We start from the raw sequence: 27,396 nt of genomic DNA, 5'->3' as shown, positions 1-27,396 counted from the left end.
TGAGATGACTTAATAAGAAGAAAGGAAATGTTGTCCATGAACGACGAAGATGACAAGAAGATCAGAGCCGCTGATCTCAAGAATGATATCTTGCCTGATCTGGGCTAACGTCGTAGGTGTTGCATGCAGATTGAGTTTCAATTAAGGTGGCATGTATAACACACGGGCTCTAGGCCCAGCCCGTTTGGAGTCAGCCCGGATGCTTGGAGTCCAGCCCACAAGCGAATGATGTGAGACCCGAGTGACGTCGTTTGGGTGAAGGTTACTTTTCCCTTTCACGCTGCACTGTTCTTCGTCTTCACGGTTACAGCCTCTGCATTTCATTTTCGTATCTCACTCACCCGTGCGCACCAACCCACGACTCCAGCAGTTGATTTTCATCTCCTTTCACACTCAAGGTTCGGTTTCACTCACTTTTACAGATTTCTCAATCGGGTTCTCTCATTGTTTTCTTCTTCTTCATCTCTTCACCGTGCGCTCAACTCAAGGTTTTGAAACTACAAATTGTTTTTCCACTGCAGATTTGTTCGACTTCTTGAACAGAGATTGGTAACTCCTCTCTTTTGTTTTATTTTATTTTACTTCTTCTCCTTCCTTCTTCTTTCGGTTTTACTCGTACGGGTCTCCTTACTATTTTCGGTTCCTTCCCTGTTTTGATCACACGCACACACTCAGATTCTCAAACTTTCCTTGTGTAGGTCACTTTCTCTTTCACTAGAGATTGCTGTGAATATTTTTGGACGTGAATTTGTAGTGACCCATTCGAAGCGGTTTGGAGTTTTGGGATTTGTTTTTCTCTTGGGGTAAGTTCCCCGAAGCTTTTGGTAGCTTTTGAATGATAGGTGTGGATTGTGAAATGTAATAGAGTTACTGTTTTAATGGTGGTTGAGTGTGATGGAAATTTTTATGTTGAGGAGTATGATTTTTGGATGGATTTGTGAGAATGTTTTGGACTATTATTTGAAACTATTTAGTGTAAATTGATGGGTGTTTTGGAGCTAGTTGTATTGGATTTTTATGCAAGTCTTCAATTGTTCAATGACTAGAATATTGATGCTTGCACTGAAATTATTTTATTCGAAGGTTGGAAGTGAAGTTTGGTTTGGGTTATGTTTTAATTATTGGAGTTGATGTTGTTGGTTTTGGAAATAATTATAGTTGGTTTGGTGTTAATAGAAGGTGATGGCTGTTTTGGGTTTTTAATGCGAATGGGTGAAGAGAGTTGTTCGGGTTTAATTATTAGGATAGTTATTGAGTTGTGAATGGACTGTTTTGATTTATTACTCAATAAATAGCAGTCTACTAGATTGATTATTAATTGTTGGATATATGTTCTTTTTGGTTAGGTGGTGTTACTATTAGAGTTCCGGCTCAAGGTGTTGATAATACGAAGAAGTCAGGTAAGCGGGGTTCATGTACTAGTTTTGCATAAAATAAATAAAAGGAGGTTGACTTTGAGAATAAATGTGTTTATTTTCTTTTAAAAGAGATGATCTGAAAACAACTTCAGATGTTTATTCTGCATATGCATAAATTCTATATAAGAGAGAGTGTTTTTCTGTCATGACTAGTGTAGACATGAGCTAGTTTTGTGTACTGTACTTCTGAACTATGTAAAAGAGCGAATAAGGAATTCTAAAAGTTTTGTTATGAACAAATGAGAATACTTTGTTTATGTTTATCTCGAACATGTGAAATGATCTGAAACTTTTAGTGATTTGTTTTGATATGATGTGTCATCTGAAAATCTTGGCATGGAGTTCTGATTCTGTATATGTGTGTAACTGGATTTTCGATGAAATCCGTTCTGTTTCTGTTAAGGCCCAGCCACGGGTATAATGGTGGTTTATAACCTTACCACGGGGGTGAAACATGGAATATGGCCCAGCCACGGGTATAATGGTGGTTTATAACCCTACCACGGGGATGAAATATGGAAAATGGCCCAGCCACGGGTATAATGGTGGTTTATAACCCTACCACGGGGGTTAAACATGGTATTGTCCCGTTGTGTTATTAATCGATGATAAGATTATAATATTTCAGTTTGGAAATGCCAACGGATGTTCTTTCTGGAATACGTATATTATTTTTTTTTTTTGAAAGTTCGCTCTAATGTTTTGTACAAGTTTTGTTTCTACATTCTGAAAGTAAATGTTTTGTTCGGCTTATTAAATGTTATAAATGCTCATGTTTACATGCTAGTATATGCTCTCTGCTTGCTGAGTTGTTGATAACTCACCCCCTTATCTCCATAATATTTCAGATGACATTGAAGGTTCAGCTGAAGATCAGTATTAGAGTCTATGGAGAAGATTAGCATTGATTTGTTGTTGGGTATCTCATGATATTAGTGTTGGTGTTGGAGATTAATTATCTTTCTTAAGTTTACTTCAATGGATTTAGACCATTTATGGAGACTATGTTAATGTTTTATTATTTCTAATTGTTATTTGAGACATGAAGAAGAGTTGATTTTATTTGGGTTGTTGGACTGAGTATTGGATAAATGAGTTTATTTGATTTATTTAATTGAAGTATTTACGTTTGACTTGAGGTTTGAAAGATGGATATATTCTTGAATTTGGAAGTACTCTAGCCTTGTTAGAGCTGATTATCAGGTTTTATGAGTTAACTCTCCAGACCCTCGGGATCGGGGTGTTACAGCATGTCCCTTAATTAGGTCTTGGACTGTTTCAATTAGACCACCAACGTATACCGCGTGCTTAGCTTACTGGAGATGACATGAGGATTGTTTTAACTAAGATGGTGATTTGAAGTTTATGTTTGGGGCTGACGATGGTTAATATCCATCGAGGCATAGATAAGAATTGGATAACTAGGTTGATGATCTCTTAAATATAAAATGTTGACCCTTAAAATATTAAGGTTGAATCCATATTATCTACGGACACCATTAAATACTGTGTGTTTATATATTTTATATATCTATATCTCACCTATCATGGTGCGCGAAAAACTGCAGTCCTATGAAATTTGGCCAAAGGTATAAATGTGATTAGAATTCGGAGGATATTTTCCTAAATTCTACAATGGTCCAGGGGAAGTAGGTTGATACATTTATTAAGCATCATTCAGACCAAAATTAACGTGATCGAATATACCTGCAGTCAACCCATGCGACTAATATATATATATATATATATATATGAGTTCTCACTTTTATGTACTCCTTGTCCATTTCATTGATCCGATATGTCAAAGTAATTATTTTTTACTAAAAATAGTGACACAACCAATCACTTTAATAGAGTATACAAAAAGTATAAAGTGACTGTACATAGAATTTTTGAATATATAAAAGATTGTGTCAAGAGTAATGCTATCGTATAGTGATGGAATACGTAAGCGCCACACAATCATTTTGATAAAAAATAAAATTTACTATTAAAATATATATTTTTTTTTTTACAGTTGATTTTGTATTTACTCACTTTTAAAAAAGATTGCACTACACTTGCTTAAAAGTATATGTCATTTCTCATGCTGTATATAAATTGATCACAAATGAAACGAGACAGTATATAATACTATGATTGACAGAATCTGCAACTTCAGTACCGTCCATGATCATGCATTTTGTAAAAAGGTTTCTGTTTCTCTTTCTGCATACGTTGCTTCACTTCCTTCTCCGGTGTGGCACTTCGCTGGACACCATAACTATCAGTCGACCTGTTACAGATGGTGAGGTTTTGGTATCCGACAGAGAGACCTTTGAGCTTGGTTTCTTTAGTCCCGGCAAGTCCACCCACCGTTACGTCGGAATTTGGTATTACAGTCCTCCGGGACAGACCGTGGTGGGGGTAGCAAACAGAGACAATCCTATTAACAAAAAGTCTGGAGTTCTCTCAATCGGTGCTCATGGAAACCTAGTACTCCGTGTCAAAGATCAGAGCCAACACATCTGGTCCACAGATATTGTCTCCAATTCGAGGAACAATATTAGTACCATCGCTCAGCTCTTGATTCGGGAAATCTAATCTTGACACATGATGATGGGAGAAAGTTGGTACTATCCAATGGCTACCTCGCTTCCAAACATGAAAGTTGGGCTGGACCGAAGAACTGGCCTGAACCGGGTCCTAACATCTTGGAAGTCCAAAGATGACCCTGGAACAGCAAACTTTTCGTTTAAGATAGACAGTAATGGCTCCCTCAGTTCTTCTTGTACGAGGGTAAGGTTCCACGGTGGCGTTCTGGTCATTGGAATGGCCATGGATGGAATGGAGCCCCAACATTGCAGCACAGTAGGCTCTTCAATCTCAGTGGATGCGTTGGAGGAAGCGGGGGGCTGCATGAGCTGGAATGGTGATCTGATTGATACAAGAGTGTTTATGGTAAGAAAAGGCTGGCAATCACGGTGGTGGCCATGCTCGTTACTTCATTTCTCATTTTCCTCTTTGTGCATTTGGTTATAAAGAGAGAGAGAAAAGGTACCCGAATATATATATATATATATATATATATATTATATATATTTTTTTATATCGTATTTCTTTTTTACTTTCCTATACAATTTTGTTTTTTCATCTCAAGATGCATCTTTGTAATTACGATCAATTATTATGCATAGTATAGTCATGATCAATTTATAAACTAAGAACGATAGAATATTCCTCTGTTTTGTTCCTTTAATTACTCAACATTGTAGTTGCCCTGTTTTGTAACCTGCATGCATGATTATTGGAAAGGGAGGGCCAAACAATCCATGTTATTCAACGATGCTGGTTTGATACCCTTTCAAGATTCTCAAAAACATGATAAAAAAAGAGGAAAACCAGATTTACCATTTTTTCAACTAAGCACCGTAGTTTCTGCCACAAACAACTTCTCCCCTGCTAATAGGCTTGGACAAGGTGGTTTTGGCCCAATCTACAAGGTACACATCTCTCATTGCAGAATTAGGATTCGAATAGTAACGATACACACACAACATATTTCACAATATATTTAACAACACATGTTTTAAAGTGAGGATATTTTTGTAAAGTGATGTTACTTTTATATTGTAAGTTACAAAAATACTCTTCATTTTAAAACATAGTTGTGTAATGTTTTGTCAAAAGTGATGTGTTTATAATTTTTCTACTTTTTTATAAGTATTAACAGAAAGTCTCATAATGATATCATAATCTATTCGAGTCTCGTTTGTAAACGCAGGGTCAACTAGCCAATGGACAAGAAATAGCCCAATCTTAATTGTATCCAAAACCAGGGGACTACATCTTTTGTACAATATTGACTTCAAAAGTTTCTAATGCTTTTGTTGTATTTGGATTGGAATATAATTTAAACCTAAGAATAAAAAACTATACTCTTTTGTAGAACTCTTTTCACTATGCATTTGTAATGGAAGTTTTCAAAGTTTGGTTCAGATGAAATACGAAGACAACTTTTGCACTGGAGGAAGCGATTCAAAATTATTGTTGGGATTGCTAGAGGAATCTTAAATCTTCACCAAGATTCCAGACTGAAGATCATCCATAGGGATCTAAAAGCAAGCAATGTATTGCTAGATGCAAAACTGAATCCAAAAATCTTAGATTTTGGTCTAGCTAGAATGTTTGGAGATGACCAAATTGATGCAAATACAAATATACCTATTGGCACATAGCAACTCTCTCTCTCTCTCTCTCCCCCCCCCCCCCCCCCCCCCTCTCTCTCGCGCGCACATCAATGCTAAAAGTAGATGTTAATGGACTATAAGCATCAGCATTTTCGTTTGTGTCTAAACTATTTCCCTTTCCGTTTTATGGAATTGCAGTGGATATATGTCACCAAAGTATGCAATGGAAGGATGATATTCTACAAAATCAGATGTCTTCCGCTATAGTGTCTTAGCATTAGAGATAATCAGTGGTAAAAGAAATAACCACTTCCATGCTGGAAGTCCTTGCCTAAACTTGATTGGACAAGTAAGCAAACTATATATACATGCATTTTTTTTATGAGGACAGAATCTCCACATATTATTAAAAAACCCTCACTTAGGCAGAGGAATCACCATGATTACATCAATGCAAGTCCCTCAATCAAAAATCCCAAACACCCATCCAAAAAAACTCCTAACGTCTAACATAAAGTAAACTCATTCTATCTGTACGTAAAAGACCCTTAAGTCTACCCGGACCAACCTCCTCACCAACAAAATCCCAAGTCTCGCCACTCACCCCATGTTTTGATAAAAAAATCCGCTACCATATTAACTTCCCTAAATATATGTTTAAAATGAAAATTTAGAGAAAAAATAATAGATTGAGCTTCCTCCCAAAAATCTCACATATACCAATATTTCCATGTCCCTGTGATGAACTAGCCCACTACCACACTAGAATCTGACTCCACCAACACATCTCTTAATCCCAACTATTGACAAAACCGAATACCATCCACAAAAGCTCTACATTCAACAATGGTATTTGTCGCTTCACCATAGCAATGTGCAAAGCCCCCAGAACTCTCCCCTGCATATTACGGATCACACCCCCCGCCCCCCCCCACACACCAACCATCCAAGGATTTCTAAGTGAACATCCATCTACATTAAGTTTTACGAACCCCTTTGATGGTGGACTCCAAGCAATTAACTTAGGCACCCTTACTACAATGGGAATCTTAAGGATCCCTCAAAATTTACTTCCCTCAAAATTCTCAAATCTTGTTGACCCATAGATTTGAAAAATCTTAAGGATCCCGAAATATCCAAAATAAAACCTTTGATCATCCTAATAATATTCTTCCAATCATACCTTACACCTTCCATACGCGCCACACGTCTAGCTCTCTAAAGAGCCCATGAAATGAGTATGGGAATAATACCACAGAGCCAACGAACCTGCGAGGATAAAGAAGCTTGACACCACCAAATATTTACAATATCCATCCATACTCGAATATTTGGTAAGCGAAAATCAAAGATTGCGGCAAAAAAATCCCAAACCTTCCCTGGTCCCTCCCCATCACAAAGCACATGATCCACGGTGTCAATCTTATTAGAATCGCAGCAATGATATTTAGACACAACCAGTATACCAAGTTGTTGAATTATAACATCAACTGGAATAGCATTTTGCCGAGCCCGCCAACACAAAAACAACATCTTCTTAGGAACATGAGCCATAACCACTTCTTCCAAGGACACACACTCCCATGGGATCGAATAAGTTGCCAAGCCGACTTTGTAGTAAAACTTTCATCCACCGTGTGCTGCCAAATTACCAGAACGTCCCTCCCTCCCTATGTATACATACATGCATACACATATATATATATGTATTTTTCTTCATAGGGTGTGGGGATGAATAATGGCTAAGGAGAAGAATTATTCTATGCATATATATTCTCGATCAGTTTTCTACAGCGAAACTTTACCATTAAAAGAAATTGTGTCTAGGATATCACACTTCTACCGCTCCAGACATGGGACCTATGGACAGAAGGAAGAGCCCTGGACATTGTCGATTCTTCATTGGGTGATGAGGCATCATATCCTAGTCATGAAGTTTTGAGATGTATTAAAATTGGGCTTTTATGCGTGCAAGAACAAGCGACAGATCGGCCAACCATGCTAGAAATTGTCGTCATGCAGGGAAACGAAGCAAATGTTCCTTCACCCAACAAGCCAGCATTTATCAATGGAAGAATTATAGATCCTCTAAACGACGTTACCATTTCTGTGCTTGAAGCTCGATGAATGGGTGCTACCTCTAATCAATTAAGTTCTAGTATTTTATATCCTTTCAAATATAGGAAATGTTCTTTTTTCATGTACGGATTTTAAGAAGTACTATTGCAAAACTTAAGTAATGTTTTATTTTATATTTTAAAACTATCCCTTCCTAAATAGGTCCAACACTTCATAATATATTTTAAATAGAACAAAGTGAAAAGTTCTAGTTAGAATTCAGACCCCTACTTTGATATTTTGTTAAATAAACACTGTTGCAAAAGTTTAAGCTAATATGAAGAATTATATTTTATTGTTTACTTTATAGCTTGACAAAAAATAAAATTCCTAGAGATCAAATTGGCACTTTTAAGGTGTAAAGTCCATAGAAAGTTTTATTTATGCCACCAAATAACTTTCAAGTCTTACACTACACTACCAAAAATGGCAGTGCACAAGCTTAAGAAGGTTCAACATGTAACAACCTCCATAAAAAATAATACATGTAACACCCGAGTCATGCTCCCAGGCCCAATTACGTCAAAAATCCGCTCCCTTCTTAGTCTCCATATCTCCCTCCCTCTCTATGTTGCCAAGCCGTTATCTCTAGACTAAGTCGTCGCCAGTAAAAACTTTGCCCCTCTGCGGCTCTTTTCCATTCCCGGCCACCACTGTCTTTACCCTCATGGATTTCAATGCCACATCGATAAGTCCTCCACCCGTATCTCCCTTTCTCTCTCTCCATTGTGAGTGTCGCTGCCCTCGCACCCTAAGCACTTTGTCACTCCCTCCGCTACTCTTAAGACTTTTGTTTCTTTTTCTTCTCTGTGCATCAAACTACAAACCACAATGACTCCATTGCACCATCATCGTCCCCTGTGCCACGACACCACCATCAGTAAGTCTCACCCCCCCTTCCCCCGTTTACTGTCAGCCCCTTCCTCTTGTCCATCTATTACTCTCTCAATTTGAGTGTTTTGTTCATGGTCCAGAATGCTGCCCGGCCGCCGTCAGTAACCCCACTCTATGCCACCGCAACCATCGTCTGCTATATGTGGGTAAGTGTCAACTAGAAGTTTGAGAAGTTTGCTTTACCTTTGTTTGGAGTTCTCTTTGTTTGTTTGTTTTTTTTTTTTTGGAATTTTTGGATTGTATGATCTTATGGTTGGTTGATGTTTGAGGGTCCCCATTTATAATGTCAATGTCATGGATAGAGGCTGAGAGGGTCATAAAAATGTTAGATATTTGTTTGTTGGGGGTATGAATGTAAATGTGATGTGTGTTGGAATGAGATTTAAGTGAATCAGGCATTGAACTAATCTATCGATACCAGTGAATTCTGGACATTGTGCCTGGGCCATCATCAAATTTAGGCACCATGATTAACTGTTTTCTATGGGTTATATGGAGCTATAGTTTGGGCTTTAGAATTTTATTAGCTAGTATGGGTATTAATTAAATACTAATATGTTAATGTAATTTTCTGGATTAGGTCATGATAGTGGTCCTATTCGAGTTCAAAGCTTAGATAATGTACTACCAAAGTCAAGTAAATGGACTTTGTCTAAAACTGACTAAGGCAATTGTTTTGAAAACTTGTCTAAAACTAACTAAGGCAATTGGACTCCTGTATTGGACTTTGTCTAAAACTGACTAAGGCAATTGTTTTGAAAACTTGCATATTTTATTGTGAAAATAGTCTCAATTATTTTCTGCACTGGTCTTTATATCTGAACTCTAGAAATATGACATTTTACTATGACTGGTGTAGACATGAGCAAATTTTTGTACTTTGTTTCTCTACTACATGAAATATGAATATGAAGTCTCAAATGTTTATCTGTTTATATCATATCTATCTGCTCAGAACTCTATTATGATATGGTATTGCATGTGAAAACCCCGAGGCATAAGATTTTGTTCTGCTTTGATTTATGGCCTTCCCACGAGACATAATAGTGGCCTCTAGCCCCGCCACAAGACATAATAATTGCCTCTAACCCCACCATGGGATAGAATAGGGGCCTCTGGCCCCACCACAAAATTTAATAGTAGCCTTCGGTGCTACCACAAGATACAATATTGGCCTTTGACCCCGCCATGGGACAAAATAGTCTCCTTGATTTTGGGTGGAATCATTTTGGTGACAAAGTAGTTTATATTCTGCTTGGCTATCTGCAGAATGCACAACCCTGCCATAAGGTTAAACATGGCCTCTGGTTTGAGTGCATCACCTTGGTGACAAAATAGTGATATGTTCTTCTTGGCTAACCACATACATGCACAACTCTGTCATGGGATTAACATGGTCTCTACTTCTATTTCTGATGTTGTTTTGGTTATGCTCATGTGTAACGCTCCAGTCCCGAAGGGGTCGGAGAGTTACTTCCTTTCATTTAAAATCATATATCACAGTACATATATAGACTCCAAATTCTCAATGCCATATCAAAATTATTGTTTCAGACCAAGTACCTCATTATAACCAACCTCCCAAAATACCAAATCATCAGAACACGACAAAATTTCTTAACAAAAATCACCAATACTCATTGAAACCTTCTATGCTTAATCTACTATGATTAAATCATCTCACCCATGCTCTATAATCTTGATCTTCAGCTGAAATATTCAAATTATCCTACCAAAATATTGTGAAGATAAGGGGTGAGTTATCAACAACTCAATAAGTATAGAACATATACTAGTATGTAAACATGAGCATTTATAAAGTTCAATATGCAGAACCAAAACATTTACTTTCAGAATGCAGAATCAGAACATTTGCTTTCCAAATGCGGAATCAAAACATGTTATCAAAATATCAGAGCGAAGTTTTCAGAAAACATTCTTATTCAAAATTCCTTTGGCATATCATAAATTGAGACATCATCATCATATCATATCAGAACATCACATCGAGACATAAACCATATTTAACCCCTGTAGTAGGGTTATAAACCACAATTATATCCATAGCGGAGCCATATACCATGTTTAACCCCCGTGATAGAGTTATAAACCACCATTATACCCGTGGTGGGGCCGTATGCCACTATTATACCCATGGCAGGGCCGTATGCCACTATTGTACCCATGCAAGGTCGTATGCCACTATTATGCCCATGGCAGGGTTGGGCCGTATACCACTATTATACCTGTGGTAAGGCCTTAACGAAGACATAATAGAGGCAACATCAGAACCAAATTATAATCAGATACAAAATCAAAAATTCATGCCAAGGTTTTCAGATGCTACATCGTATCAAAACATAGTACTGAACAGATTTAGATCATTTTACATATTAAAAAAAAACCGATTCAGAACATCCTCGCATCATATGCACAAATTTTCATAAATTTCATATTCGCTCTTTTTGCATAGTTCAAAAAACAGAATGTTAGAAATAAGCTCATGCCTACATCACTCAGGAAATAAAATACTTCATTCTTATACAGATTTCATGATTATGCAGAACACTTATTTGAGGTTGTTTTCAAGTTTCTTTTTAAAACAAATATGCATATTTTCAAATCAACCTCAATCATTTTCTTTAATGCAAAGTTTAGTATAGGAACCCCGCTTACCTGAATTTTTTAGCCTTTCAGAAACAATTGAGATGGGGATTTTTTAGTTCAAATCGGAGAATGTGTTCCAAGTTTGATTCTTTTCACTTTTCTGCTTCCACACCTATGGTTCCTTTTTCTCCTCGAACATTCTTTTTCAAATGAGAATGGATGTCACCAAAATTTTAAACAAAAATAATGGCCTACTTTTTTCTGTTCCTACAGGGATGGCCTAAATTTGTGTACATGGGTTTTTTGTTTTTCTCATGTACTCGTTAATTTCTCCTTCTGAATTATTTTTTTTTAATAAATAAGATAGGAGAGGTCAAATGGAGGTGGCCTCCCTATCTAGTCGTGGTTATAGTAATACCCTATTTGTTGAGAATTGAATAGGATATACATTGATATCATGTTAATATATAGGATAGACATAAATTTTGTTGAACAAGCTTTTGTTCATGTACAAGGCACATGCCACACTTGCATGCTTAGTCTATATATGGAAAAAGCTACACACAATTACCTCATCCCACTCTTATCTCACTATGATGAGGTGGCATTATCCATCAACCTTTGAATTTGTTTTTTTTTTTAAATATAATCTAAGGGTGATGAAAAGTGTCACAATTACAAGGGGATAAGAGTAAGATGGAATGTAGTATATAACATTACTCTACAAAAGGTTAATTTGTTTTAAGCCAGTCTGGTTGCTTGAACATAGGTCTAAAACTAGTTAGAGTTTGATTATAACTATTGCATTATTTGTAATCGAACAGAACTGTTGCTGTAATGTGTAATCCCTTATCTCAGTTGGTTCCTCAACCTTCAACTTGCATTCGCTAGCAAACCTTTGGCTTTGCATTTGTGTACTTTATCTAATAATTTTGTTAGTTTAACAACTCAGCAACTGGGAGCAAATAATCTGAGTCTAGATTACAATTCTAGTGCTGCAGAGGAGGACCAAGCGTTACCTCTATTTGATGTTTATGCTATTGCAACAGCCACTAATAAGTTCTCTTTCACGAACAAGATAGGTGAAGGAGGTTTTGGTCCTGTTTACAAGGTATCTTCGGGTTGTATCTAGAAACTTCTCTCGTAGTTTCATTTTAGTGATGATGAGCTTTACACCGATATCTTGTGTTGACTGAATGTGGCCTTTTCACAGCAGGGTGTGCTCCCTACTGGACAACAAATAGCAGCGAAGAGGCTTTCCAAAGAATCAGGCCAAGGCCTCAGAGTTCAAGAATGAGGTTGTCTTGATCGCGAAACTTCAACACCGAAATCTTGTTAGGCTTTTGGGATTTTGTGTTCATGGAGAAGATAAGATGTTGGTCTATGAATACGTGGCAAACATAAGTTTAGATTTATATATATTCAGTTAGTCACTCTCAACCCTTCTAAATCTTCCATATCTTTTATATTAATTAATGTTGACTTCACAAAAAAGGATTAGATCAAACAAGAGGTACTGCACTTGATTGGGGAAGCACTTGGACATTATAGTAGGGATTGCTCGAGGACTTCTTTATCTTCATCGCAATTCAAGGCTAAGAATCATTCATAGGGATCTTAAGGCTGGTAATATTCTCATAGATAGTGAGATGAATTGGAAGATATCAAACTTTGGCTTGGCAAGAACATTTGGAGGTGATCAAACTAAAGCAAATACAAGTAGGGTCATTGGAACATAGTATTTAAAACAGCAAATTTGCACAGTGGAGGCTAGATATTAAAAACTCTCTTACTATTATTTTTTTAGGTAAACCCCCAATAAGATACCGAATGAACATAACAAAAATAATTTTTATTTTCCTTACAAATTCTAGTTGCTCATTAGAATGTACCTTTTTTTTTCTTTTAAGAGAAGTGATCACATGTCCAAGAGTGACTCTCTCCTAATTTTATTAAAGGACCCTCACTTATGGCGGAGGAAAACCTTGTAATCATTCAATCCCAAAACAAATAACAAGTGTAGCAATATACCCCCCCCCCCCCCCCCCAAAAAAAAGACTCAACACTGCAGAAACGTTTATACGAAAAACCAAACCAGCAATACCTAGAAAATAAATCAACGAACCTAGAAAAAAAACACCTATACATATTCACTTAAGTTTATAGAGACTAGGTAAGCCTAACTTATCCGTACGTAATATCCACGCAAAGGAGTTGGGAGACTCACTTCCGCACCCCATCTGCAGACCAACCCAGATTCACCCCAACGTGCAAGCAAATCTGTAGCTCTATTTCCCTCCCGAAGTTGAAGCACCACTTCGTAGCACATTCCATCCAAAAACTCAAGAAGCTCCTTCCAGAAGTCCCATAAATACCAAACATTACATTGCTTTCCAATCAACCAATCACATATCACCCTTAACATCACCATAATGATCCTGAACAACACCACCACCTCCACAGATACCTGGATTTCCCCTACAATTGCTATCAACATTAAGTTTCCACCAACCAATTCGAGGCCTGGACCAAGCAACTGGAATAACTCTCTCAATCGGACCCTCTGACAGATTAATATCCAATTCCCGAAGCACCTTGGCATCAAATGAAGACAAAGCCTTTTTATCAAGCATCCCATTCGCCAACCTGCCTAGCCAAAGCCGAACTGAGCTCCATACACGACTCTGCAGACTCATAAGCCCTTTCCATCCTAGCATTGCATCTCCTCTGCCACAGCCTCCAAGTAATAACACTAGGAAGGACACCAATCAGAATTCCTCTTTTGGAAGACTTCTTCGCACAAGACAACCATAGAGATACACTACTCCACCATGTTACAACTTGCATACAATACACTCCAAGGGCCACTGAAGCAACCCTCCATACCTTAGAGGCAATCTCACATGTAGCAAAAATATGAACCAAGATCTCCTCATGTGGACCAGAGCAGCAATCACACCTTGAGGCCAAAGCAAGTCCCCGAGTTTGCACTTTGACATCCACAGATAAACAATTAAATCGAGCTCTCCACATACGTACCGAGATCTTCTTAGGGAGTAACTTGTGCCAAATCTAGTCAAGCCAAGGAGAAGGCTGGCCCTTAACTCGAATCAGCTCCCATGCGCTAGCCGAAGAGAATAAGCCATCTTTAGCAGCTTGCCAAATTAAAACATCATTACCTTGCTGCCCAACTCGAAAACTCCTTAAAACATTTTCAGCAATTTCCTCTCTCACTAGCTAAACTAACAACTCCATATTCCAGTCATTCCCAATCCACACTTCTTTAATAAATAGGCCCAGATTTACAACTAGCTAAACAAACTCACACAAAGGGCCCTCAAAGAGCCATCTGTCAAACCAGAAGGAAATATGCCCTCCTCTCACTTTGTACTTCATCTGTTCACACACTACAGGAGTAGCCGAAACTATAGATCTCCATAATCTGGACCCATTAGTTGGTCGTGACAGCAAAGAAACAGGACACTGTCTAGCATATTTAGCCAAGAAAAACCTTGACCATAAAGAATCCATCGACATTAAGCGCCAAGCTAACTTCATATGCATTGCAAATTGAACCTCTGAGAAACCCCTAATCCCCAAACCACTTTAAGTCAAAGGCTTGCAAATTCTTGACCAAGACATTCATTTAGTCTTCAATCTCCCATTTTCCTCCCCCAAGAAGAATGTGGCAAGAATAGAATTAATCTTACCTATAACAACTTTTGGCACGTCCATGACTGCAAGAATATGATAGGCCATACTCGATAATACATGTCTAAGTAGAACAGCTTTACCACCTTGGGATAGAAATTTCGCCTTCCATCCCGCTACTTTGGACCCGATCTTAGCCACCAAAAACTCTAAATGTGATGCCTTAAGCCTCCCATTCACAAGGGGAGCTCCCAAATAACACACCAGAAATTGCCCCTCCACAAAACCCGACACCCTTGTCAATCCCTTTCTTCTTGCTACGCTGATGCGATTAGAATGAAAAAGTACAGATTTTTCTTTATCAACCATCTGTCCAGACCACCACTCATAAGTGAGTAATGTATCAACCAGTCTTCTTAAAGATCTTTATCCACCATTAATAAAAACCAGAACATCATCTGCATAAAGCAAATGCGAAATCAACGGCACTCCCCGTGGATGATACAACCTCCCGATGCATCCCTCCTCAAATTGTTTCCTTAAAAGACAAGACAAGACCTCTTCCATCAAAATATACAAAGAAGGCTAAAGGGGATCACCTTGACGGAGTCCCCTAGTTGCCTTGAAAGAACCTTTATAAGTCTCATTCATCATAACAGAGTACCAAGGTGACTTCACACACTCCTCTATCAATTTACAGAAATGCCGAGAAAAACCAAAACTCTCAAGCACTGCTAAAAGAAAATCCCAATGCACCCTATCATTTGCCTTCGCCATATCAATCTTTACCATGACATTCCCACCCTGGACCCTTTTATTTATGGAAAGCACCATTTCCTGGGCGAACGAGATGTTCTCAAAAATGCTACGCCCAGGAATAAACGCTCCTTGCTCAAGGGAGATCAAACATGGGAGCAAACCAGATAATCTTCTTACAATAATCTTGGAAAATGTTTTATAGGCCACTAAACATAAGCTAATTGGCCTAAACTTGTCAAAGCTTTTTGGCTCAGCAACATTTGGAATAAGCACAATATAAGACGAAGCATAGTACCTCGGCAAAGCATTCCCACTAAAGAACTCCCGAGCTGCCTCCACAACATTAGTTTTGATAAAATCCCAACAAGTGATATAGAACATGGAACCAAATCCAGTTGGCCCTGGACTGCTTTGCTGGGGAATAGAGAAAACTACCTCCTTAACCTCCTCCTCTGAAGGCTCTTTGCACAACTCAACATTATCTTCATTCGTAACTAGCTTGTTCAGCAAAGATGAAAGATTAGCCTGCTCCACCTCCGGAACTAAAGAAAAAAGATCCTAAAAATAATTTACCGCCCCCTGATGCACCTCTTCAAGACTAGATAGTACCGTCCCATCCCCCAATTGCATTTGAGAAATCATGGAAGCCTTGCAGCATTGATTCACAACTGCATGGAAAAACTGAGAGTTTTGATCACCCTCAGCCACTCACTTTTCCTTTGCTAACTGAGACAACCTCACCTTTTCTCTTTTTTCCCACACATCCAGTTCAGTTTTGGTAAAAAGAAATTCAGCTTCCAGTTCAACAGAAAATTCAGATTGCAATTGTACTTCTAGCTCTTCAAGTCTGGTCTCAAGCCTTTTAATATTCAGTTCCACCTGACCGAATACCAGCCTATTCCAACTTCGAAGTTCAATCTTAGTCCTTTTGAGCTTTGCTGCCAATTTAACTAAACTAGAACCTTCCCACACACTTTTCACAAAACTGAGGAAAGTGTCATGTGAACACCACATGTTTTGAAATCGAAAAGGCGTTGGACCATACCTCAACGTCAACTCAGCAAACCGAATCACCATTGGACTACGATCAAAGGATTTTCGTTAGTGGTAGAGTAAACTTGCCGAAGCAAACCTGGAATACAAAGGCATATTAACCAGAGCCCTATCCAGCCACGCCTACCTTCTAGATGTTCCCTCCTGGCCATTAGACCAAGACATGCTATTACCAAGGCATCTGCGTTCCAGCATACCACAAGCATCAATACACTCATTAAAATCGTCCATAGCCTGAGAAGCCCTTGGACAACCACCAATTCGTTCACTATCCTACCTAATGATGTTAAAATCCCCTACAATAAGCCAAGGATTAGCATCAATCTGAACTGACCTAAGAAGATCCCAAAACTCTCATTGTTCTAGTCTTGTGCATTTAGCAGACACAAAAGAGACCAAAATTCTAGTATTATCCAAAGAAATCCACCCAGAGATCATTTGATTAGAAGAGACCAAAACCTCAAAGCCATATGGCTCCTTCCACAGTAGCCATATTTTACCCCCCAACTCCTCATTACTGCAAAAACTAGTAAAACCAAGAAAACTTACTAACTAGACTAGCTTACTATCTCAAGCAAAAGGTTCAAATAAAGCAACCACATAAATTGAATGTTTATTGATCAAACTCCGCAACCGTCTCCTAGATCTGCGGAAACCCCTTATATTCCATGCAAAAAAACCACTCATCATAAATTTAGCTTGGTAGTACAAGTAGAAACTCGTTGAGAATGACATATACTTTGCACTTCTTTCCCCTTTTGTTTCACAGGCAGATTTCGACTAGAATCCAACTCATATCCTTTGTGCTTTGCTAAATCAGTCATCCTCTCCTCCTTCTCAATATCCAAACCATACAATACCTATGCAAAAAAATCCTCCAAAAGAGGCACTAAAACATCATTAGAAGGGGACCTTTGTTTTGTCAAAGCTAACTCCACAGTACCACCCTCACCCGTCCCTCGCAAACCAACTGCTTCCCCAACCAGGACCCCCACCTCCTCAGATGCAACTCCCAACTCCACACCTTGACAAGTCTGAATCACCCCTTCAGCATCAACAAGCACTGCCTCATTTTGGATCGAAGGTAACTCTACATTATTCACTGCACACTCACCCTTTTCTAGACCATTTGCACAATCAATCACCTTATCACCATCTTCTGTCCTCCATACCTCACCTCCCAACTCAACATTGTCTTGCGCAACCAATGGGTCACTTATCAGCACAACATCATGCGACACTGCCCCCTTCCATACTAAAACCCCCTTGTCTGCACAGCTAACACCCCCTACCTGTTCCTCCAATTCCCCTTCAACATTAGATGGGCCATTCTCTGCACTCAACACTTACTTCTCAACGAAAACATCATTTTCCACTATCTCCTTTACCTCCTTTTTTTTTGCATTCCACACCTTCGTCACCCCTCCTCTCGGCTCATCCTTCTTAAACTAATTCCTAGGCAATACGTTCTCACCACTCCTACAAACCACCTTGGTATGGCCCTGTTTATAGCATTTATGGCAATAGAATCCCGGTTTTTCATAACAAACCTCCTGCCAAAGTTTTCGATTAGCAGAAACAACAATTGGGAAACCTTGCACAGGTTCATCCGTAAGGTCAATTTCTACACATATGCGGGCCCCCGAAGCCCATGTCCTGTGCGACGTTGCATTGTCCATCCCTAAGTATCGACCAAAACGGGTAGCCAGAATCTGTAAACAGTCCGTTCAATACATATGCATAGGCAAACCAAGGAGATATATCCACTGAGGAGCAAGCGAAGATTCCTTCTTGAGATCGAAATCTTTAGTCCACCGAAAAAGCCTGAAAACACACCTAGCGATAATCCTCCTTTCTCTCGCCCAACCATGGATGAAATCCCTTTCATTCTTCAATTGTACAAGAACATGAAAATCATCCACTACACTCATTGTAGGAATCTCCAACAAAACCCATGATCTAATAATCGCAAGAAGCACATGATCAATTGTAGGGAGAAGACGCAAAAATTTGAGCACAAGTGCAAAGCGAAACTCCTCTGCCACCTTTGACATCTCAGGCTTCGTGAACACAAACCCAGGCTTACCATCAATGTCCATAGCGTACCGCATAGGAAGCTTGAAAGGAGAAGGAAAGGTAACGACGTTAGACACAATCTGAACATACGAGAGCTGGCCCCCATCCCGGCCACCCCTGCCGACGAGGAGGGTTTGGAGGGCGCCGCCATGGGCAACCTTAGATGCAAGATAGAGAAGCCTAAAATTACGGAGCAAAATATCAAGTAAAAGTCTCCCTCATCTCGTTGAAAGAGACATTTGTGTCCATCATTAGAATGTACCTGAACATGAGTGAGTCGAAATAACTGGCTTGTCACCAACCATAGATTTGCACAATCATCGAAATAGCAACTGATATTCCATTTTTCTTACCAAACTAATTTTTTATTTTTATTTTTTTTGGAATGACTTTTTTTTCTTTCGATAAATAAAGTTGGCAAGGGTGTGATAGGGTTGACTTGGTCAAGTTGTTCTTCAAGACGTGGACAGTATCTTTTTATTATCTTGTTAATAATTTATACTCAGAGAATACTTCTTGAATTTTCTAATCACCAACGCGTTGACTCACAATTAAATATGATGCCATTGTTTATTAGAATTATGTCCTCAACAGATTCCAGGAAATATGTGAAAGCAGAGGGGCGTTGGTAGGACCCCATGTTTTGTGGCTCATGTTCAAGCCACTAGCCATGTCAGCCACATGCCTACTAGCCGTGCCAACCATGCCCATAGCCCATGCTATGGGCCAGCCTAGGCCACCAAGGGCCAAAACATGGGCCACATTGGCCATACAAGGCCTTATCATTTTATCATTTTTATTTAATTATTATTTATTTTATTTAATAATATTCCAAGGGACCTATTGGGGGTTTCCACTTTGTAATCTATATAAATAGGATCCCTAGGCATTGAGTTGAAAACTTTTGATCATTTGACATTTTTTCCCATTGTGGACGGTTTAGGCTTGTTCTTGTAAACACTTCGGTGCTTTTGGCTACTTGGGTGACATTCGTGAACCCCAAGGAGAGGATCATCACCTTGTAATTCTTTGAATATGTGTTGTTCCATCTATCTATCTTTTGATTATTGTTTCATCATCACCTTGAAATCCGTGGATATGTGTGATTCTATTTTTATTCAATATATGAGGTTTATTCAACTCTTGTGAAATCCGTGGATCAATTGTTGAATTATTATCATTTGGTTTATTCAAGTTCTTAAGTATTATTACTTTTGTTCTTGGGTATTCTTCATTGAGTTCTTGGTGTTCTTTTCATCGTTGCTCTTCCAATCCATCCAAACCTAATTTTCGACCAACCCAAGTGTTTGTCCATTTTCCATAAATCATTTGCTCCATACACTTTTTCCTAGCCGTAACCCACTTTCCTTATTAGTCACATTCAAATTCGGAAATCACTTGCCTTATTGAAATTGCCTTAGCCGCCTATTTCACTTCCCATATTAGTGTTCCTATAATTTAAGAACCCTAATTGCCCTCATATTTTCATTCTCTTACTTACCATATTAGGCCATCATAAGCCTTCCCTCTATCAAACTCTAGCTGCCCACCTCAAGGCCTATAAGGAAACTCATTCCTTTTAGAAGTCTTGACTTCCTTACATTCAAATTCAAAGTCCAATTCAAATTCCTAAACTCAAGGAACCACTCTTCCCAAATTCTAATTCTAATTCTAATTCAAATTCCTAAACTTAAGGAACAATCCTAGACTTATTCAAACTCCATCTCATCTACATAATCCAATCCCAATGTCTCAACTTCTTCCAATCCATCTTGTCAACCAAGATCATCTTCCAAAACCGAACCACCCTAACATTAAGGGCGAACCAAAACCCAAAGTCGGCCAACCCTAGACACAAACCCTAGTCTCATCCATCCACATCATCCTCAAACCCTAGCAACTCATCCTAGACTCCAACCCTAGTCCATCTCTTCCAATCTCGAAATCCTCCTTAGCCACCACACAAAACCTTAGCTACACTACTCCATTCAAACCCTAATCATCATCCAAGAGGCCCCAACATCAAGGGCAACCCTCAAGCCATCCACATTGCATCAAACACTCATAATTATCATTTAGAACACCCATTCCATCATCATCATTATCATTCCATCACTCAAACACCAAACCTTCATCAACTTAGAAACCCTTCATTGCCATTATTGTTCAAAGATCAAGCAAGAGGGCAAGGTCACTCGATCATCATCCTCATCAGGGTAAGTTTGTGGACTTGATGTTTAGGGACAAGATCGGGGTCCCTAACAGGTGTTCTGCACGCACCATCGTTTTAAATAGAAATTTCAAAATTCTCACTGTGCAAGTCGTAAGACTTGATTGGTGATAATCATCTTTTGACAATAATTGTTTGTTTTTGTTGTGTTGATACCATATGCTTGTTTAATTTCTTGTGTTGTTTGGTTCATGAAGAGATCCGAGAAGAAACAAAAATAGTATTCACACATAACTTGTGTAATGCTTTAATGGAAGATCCAAACCACATGGTCTATTCCAAATGGACTAGTCAATGATACAATTGGAGCCCCATTGGAACCTTATAAAGAGCAAGAACTTCTCATTCCCAAGCAATGTGGTATCCCATATAACCATATACCCTTATTCTAATCATATGGGATATCACAATCTACCCCTTAAATTCCCGACGTCCTCGTAGGGCCAGTCCATCGTAGGTGGCCCGGCTTAAGTCCAGCATTTCTGATTGTGATAGGCTTTGATACCATTTGTAACGTCTCAATAGAAGATCCAAACCACATGTCCTATACTCCAAAAGGACTAGTTAATGATACAATTGGAGTCCCTTTGAAACTTTATAAACAGTAAGAACTTCTTATTCTCAAGTAATGTGAGATCCCATACACCAACTACCCTTATCCTAATCATATGGGGTATCACAACTTGGTTTTTTCTTTATGTCTTCTTGAATCTTGGCAATTGAAGGGTTTGTACACATCATTGTGCGTTTTGCTTCCCAACCGGGCCCGAGATATTTACAACTGCATAAACTTTGATGAGTTATCTTGCATTATTTGACAGGAAAATTACATCCCTCAAGTCTTCCACTCTGTACAAGTACTTGAGTTTTATTTAAACAAGCAAAACGAAAGATCGTGAAACTTATAGAGAAGCTGAAAGACAGCCTCTTGTTTTTGGCTTTTGGCTGCTCTTTGATATCTTCATTTGCAGAACCTTCAATTGCAGCTGACACCATAACTGCAACACAATCCTTGAAAGATAACCAAACATTAGTTTCACCTGGTCAGAAGTTTGAATTGGGCTTCTTCAGTCCTAGAAACTCGAGTGGTTGGTATCTAGGAATATGGTACAAGAATATCCCAGACCAGATTGTCGTTTGGGTAGCAAACAGAGACTACTTTGTTCAGAATTTTACAGGTTTGTTAACATTCAGTAATGATTCAAAGCTTGTGCATCTCAATGAATCTGGAAACATGATCTGGTTTTCAAATACGTCAAGAATAGCAAGAAATCTTGTTGCACAACTTTTAGACTCTGGGAATTTTGCTTTGAAAGAGAATGGAGATGACAACCCAGAGAACTACTTATGGCCGAGCTTTGACTATCCATCTAATACTTTATTGCTTGGTATGAAGCTTGGGTGGAACTTGAAATCTGGTTTGAATAGACATTTGAGATCACGGAAAAACTCAGACGATACTTCTCCTGCTGACTACACTTACAGTGTGATACCCCCATATGATATGGATAAGGGTAGGTGGTGTATGGGATCCCACATTGCTTGGGAAGGAGAAGTTCTTGCTCTTTATAAGGTTCCAATGGGACTCCAATTGCATCATTGACTAGTTCTTTTGAAATATAGGCCCCGTGGTTTGGGCCTTTCATTGGGGTGTTACATACAATGTTGATCCCCGTGGGCTTCCTCAACTTGTTCTTCGGAAAGGATCAACAAACGAGTGTCGAAGTGGGCCATGGTTTGGGGAACAATTAAGTGGTAAGCCAGACCTGATTGCCAACATGGTTTTCAAACCCATGTTCTTCTCTAATGGTGATGAAGTATATTACACATATGAAACCATCGACAACAGTACTTCTAGGTTTGTGTTGGGGGAATCGGGCATGGTTCAACATCTCTCTTGGAATGATGGGCACTGGACCTTTTCATACAACGTTCAAGGAGACCGTTGTGATAATTATGGCCGGTGTGGTCGTTACGGAAATTGCAACCATGGCAAGATCATAAACTGCGAGTGCTTGAAGGGTTTCAGGCCCAGATCACCCAAAAATTGGAATATACTTGATTGGACAGGTGGATGTGTTCCAAATGATCCAAATATTTGCAGAACTGGAAAGGGATTTATTAAGGTAACAGGATTAAAACTACCGGATGCATCACAATTTTCTGTGAATGTTAGCATGGATATGAAAGATTGGAAGGTAGAGTGCTTGAAGAACTGCTTGTGTGGCTTATGCTAACCTGGACATCAGCAGCAATGGCAATGGTTGTGTGATCTGGTTTGGAGAATTAATTGATATTAGACAGGTAGCTAAATATGGCCAAGATCTCTATGTAAAGTTAGCAGCTTCAGAACTTGGTAATATCAATTTGCAGGGTAACTGATGAAGCAAATAGTAACATTTCAAACAGTTTTATCCATTGCTTATCTTACAAACATTTTACTTCACTAGCTTCTCTGTGAAGATGTAAATGTAGGTAATAACATTATGGTATATCATTCTTGTAATTGTAGGGTGAGCTTCCATCGGGGCAAGAAATAGCAGTAAAGCGGCATACAGAGAATTCTGGACAAGGCTTGCAGGAGTTTAAGAATGAGGTCATCTTGGTCTCCCAACTTCAACATCGGAATCTTGTAAAGCTTCTAGGTTGTTGCATTCAAGGAGTAGAAAGAATGTTAATCTATGAGTACATGCCCAACAGAAGTTTGGACTACCTAATCTTTGGTCGGTATCTCAAATATAGGAACAAGACATGCACACACACACACACACATATGCCTGGCATTGATTCATATATCAATGTAGCATAGCATAATGATTAGTTGGTCTATTTTTACATTTAAACCAAGGGAAGTCAAAATGTGACCAAGGTAATAATTGAAACAGATGAAGCGAGCCGTTGTTCCCTCAATCGGCAAAAGAGATTAGATATTGTTATCGGGATAGCTCGAGGACTTCTTTATCTCCATAGAGATTCAAGACTCAGAGTAATCCACAGAGATCTAAAAGCTGGCAATATTCTGTTAGATGGTGAAATGAATCCCAAAATCTCAGACTTTGGAATGGTAAGAATCATTGGTGGGGATCAAACTGAAGCAAAGACGAAGAGTGTAGTTGGAACCTAGTAAGTAAATAGATGCTTACTTTAGGTATATCTTTTTGGGTGTGCTGCTACCAATATCATTATCTCTTTTGTGATTGATGTAGTGGCTATATGTCTCCAGAATATGCCATAGATGGACATTTTTCTTTGAAATCTGATGTCTTTAGCTTCGGTGTAATTCTGCTGGAGATAGTCAGTGGGAAAAGGAACCGGGGCTTTTCCCATCCAGACCACAAACTAAATCTCATTGCGCATGTGAGTACAAAAAAAACACAATTCCTAGCTTTTAAAACATAGTAATGTAGACTTTACTATTTGTACTTTTGACACAACTCGAGAGTTTGAAACTGCTTTAGGCATGGAAACTTTGGAATGAAGGGAAGGCCTTGGAATTGATGGATGCCTTGCTAGATAACAAGTTCTTCATCTCTGAAGCGCTGAGGTGCATTCAAGTGGGTCTTTAATGTGTTCAACTACGCTTAGACGAGAGGCCTACAATTTCATCGGTGCTCTTGATGCTGGATAGACAAAATGCATTGCTCCATCATCCTGGACGCCCTGGATTTTATTCAGAAAGGAGCCTTCCAGAGACGGAATCATCATTAGCTGGAATAATGAATTCCAATTCAAATGAGATAACAAATACATAATTAGAGGGTCGTTAGAATGTACTTCTTGCGACCATTCTGTCCTAGAAGTGGGAAGTACTTATTTCTCTCTGAATTAACAATGTAGCAGGTATACCAATCTACCAAATTAGAACTACACTCGAACTTTATTTTGTCTTCACCAATTCCACTAGGCGATGCTCTGCTTTTGTTCTCATACTAAATTCGGATCACCTCGGCATATGACAATTGCTGCCTTCGAAATCCCCCCTGCTTTTGAGTTTTACAGGAACGAGTTCACTAGATCCTTGGATACTATAATCACAAACATTTATGGAGATTTCCCACGTTTAAGGAAATGAAATTTGGTGTAGCTTTTATGTAACGCCCTGTACCCGAAGGTGTCGGAGAGTTAGCCTTTGTCACTTACAATCATATCTCCCAAACACAAATATCATTCTCAAAGACTCTAAAACACGAAAACATAAATTCATCTACATCAACTTAAAGCATAAATTTATCCACAAGGTCATCAATATGATAAATCCAAGAAACACAAATATGTGTTTCGAAAATCTCTAGTAACCCCAATCATAACATTCAATTAAGTACATAAATCTCAATATTCCATAACAACTTGAAAACCCATCAACCGAATAAAACTTCTCTAATCATCAATAGTACTCTTAGGTACTTAATCTTCCTATCTTTAGTTAGTCTTGCTCTCAATCACTTTTCCTGGTCCCCATTGGAACCGTCAACATCATCTAAAAATATTATGAAGATAAGGGAATGAGTTATCTACAACTCAGTAAGCAAAGAAAATATACTATTATGTAAACATGAGCCTTTTAGAGAGTTCAGAATGTAGAAACAAAATATTTTAGTTTCACTATATAGATCCCCAAACGTGCTATCAGAAAAAAATTAGAGAGACATTTCAAACTGTTCATATTCAAAGACCCTTTGGTATAACATGATCGAACATCTTCATCTTATCATTCATATCATATCGTATCGTATCGTATCGTATCGTATCATATCATATCACCATATCATATCATATACCATATTTAATCTCTATGGTAGGGTTGTGCCATCCCTATTCACTTATTCATTCTCAAAGCACCAAGTGTGCACACAAAAAAGAACAAACATAAAAGCCACTTTGTTTCCAAAGTGGGTGCAACAAGGATCCCTATCCGACACAATGGATATGGGTACCCCATGCAACCTCACTATTTCTTATACATACAGCTCAACTAGTTTCTCCAGCTTATAAGAAATTTTGATTGGCACAAAGTGAGCTGTCTTCGTCAAACGGTCCACTATCACCCATATTGCATCTTGGCAAGTCAGTGCCCGTGGTAAGCCTGTAACAAAATCCATAGAAATATGCTCCCACTTCCATTATGGAATCTGGGGTGATTGCAATAATCCTACTGGTCATTGATGTTCCACTTTCACCTGTTGGCAAGCTGGACATTATTCCACAAATTTGGCAATCTCCTTTTTCATACCATTCCACCAAAAAGACTCCCACAAGTCCCGATACATTTTTGTACTACCTGGGTGAACAATGTAAAGAGAGAAGTGCGCTTCTTTGAGGATGATTTTTTTCTATTTCTTTATTGTCCGGTACACACAATCTACTTCCAAACCTTAATATTCCATCTTCAGAAATACTGAACACGGATCTAATCCTTTTTCTACTTCTTCCACCAATCTCGCTAACTCTGAATCTTTTTTCTGGGCATGCTTAATTCTGCCTATCAAAACTAGTTGAACCGTCAAACTAGATACCAATGCCTGCTGGTCACGAGTAACAACCTCAATAATAGCTATTTCCAAGTCTATTAATAACTGGTGCTGAGTGGTAAGAGTTGCAACTACTGGTTCCATTGACTTCTTGCTAACTGCATCAACTATGACGTTAGCTTTGCTTGGATGGTAGTTAAGGTTGCAGTCATAATCCTTGATTAAATCAAGCCATCTCCTCTGCCTCATATTTAGTTCCTTCTAAGTGAAGAAGTAGTTCAAACTCCTGTGGTCGATGTAGATTTCGCACCTTTCACCATATAACTAATGCGTCCAGATCTTAAGTGCAAAGACAACAGCGGCTAACTCGAAATCATGAGTGGGCTAGTTTTGCTCACATGTCTTCAATTGCCTTAAAGTGTATGGTATAAATTTCCCGTGCTGCATCAATACACACCCCAAACCCAACCGTGAAGTGTCACTGTAAACCACAAATCCTCCTCTCTCGATGGGGACTATCAGAACTGGCGCTGTCACCAATCTCTTCTTCAATTCCTGGAAACTTTCTTCACACTTTGCAGTCCATTCAAACTTATTATTCTTCTTGGTAAGGGTGGTTAGAGAACCACTATTTTTTAGAAACTGTCAATAAATCGACCGTAATATCCAGCCAAACCCAAGAAACTCCTACCTTCATGTACATTAGTCGATTGTGCCTAGCTAACCATTGCTTCAACTTTCCCAAAGTCTACAGAAATACCATCCATTGAAACTACATGTCCCAAAAACGAAATGGACTCGAGCCAAAATTCACACGTCCTTAACTTAGCAAATAACTTCTTATCCCTGAGTGCCCTAAGTACTTGTCTTAGATGCTTTTCAAGTTCAACTTTGTTCTTGAAGTATATTAATATGTCATCAATGAAAACCACCACAAATTTATCTAAGAATTC

At 38.6% G+C, this 27,396-nt stretch overlaps 2 pseudogenes; both read left to right on the top strand.

Moving 5' to 3' along the window:
- Positions 1 to 3,587: 3,587 nt before the first annotated feature.
- LOC121265773 lies at positions 3,588 to 12,503 on the top strand (annotated as a pseudogene).
- Positions 12,504 to 21,643: 9,140 nt separating this feature from the next.
- LOC121265772 lies at positions 21,644 to 24,934 on the top strand (annotated as a pseudogene).
- The last annotated feature ends 2,462 nt before the right edge of the window (positions 24,935 to 27,396 follow it).

The sequence above is a fragment of the Juglans microcarpa x Juglans regia genome, chromosome 5D (genome assembly GCF_004785595.1).
Source record: "Juglans microcarpa x Juglans regia isolate MS1-56 chromosome 5D, Jm3101_v1.0, whole genome shotgun sequence".
In the NCBI taxonomy this organism is placed as follows: Eukaryota; Viridiplantae; Streptophyta; class Magnoliopsida; order Fagales; family Juglandaceae; genus Juglans; species Juglans microcarpa x Juglans regia.
The sequence above is the reverse complement of the archived record's forward strand: the minus strand, read 5'-3'. Positions and strand labels throughout refer to the sequence as shown.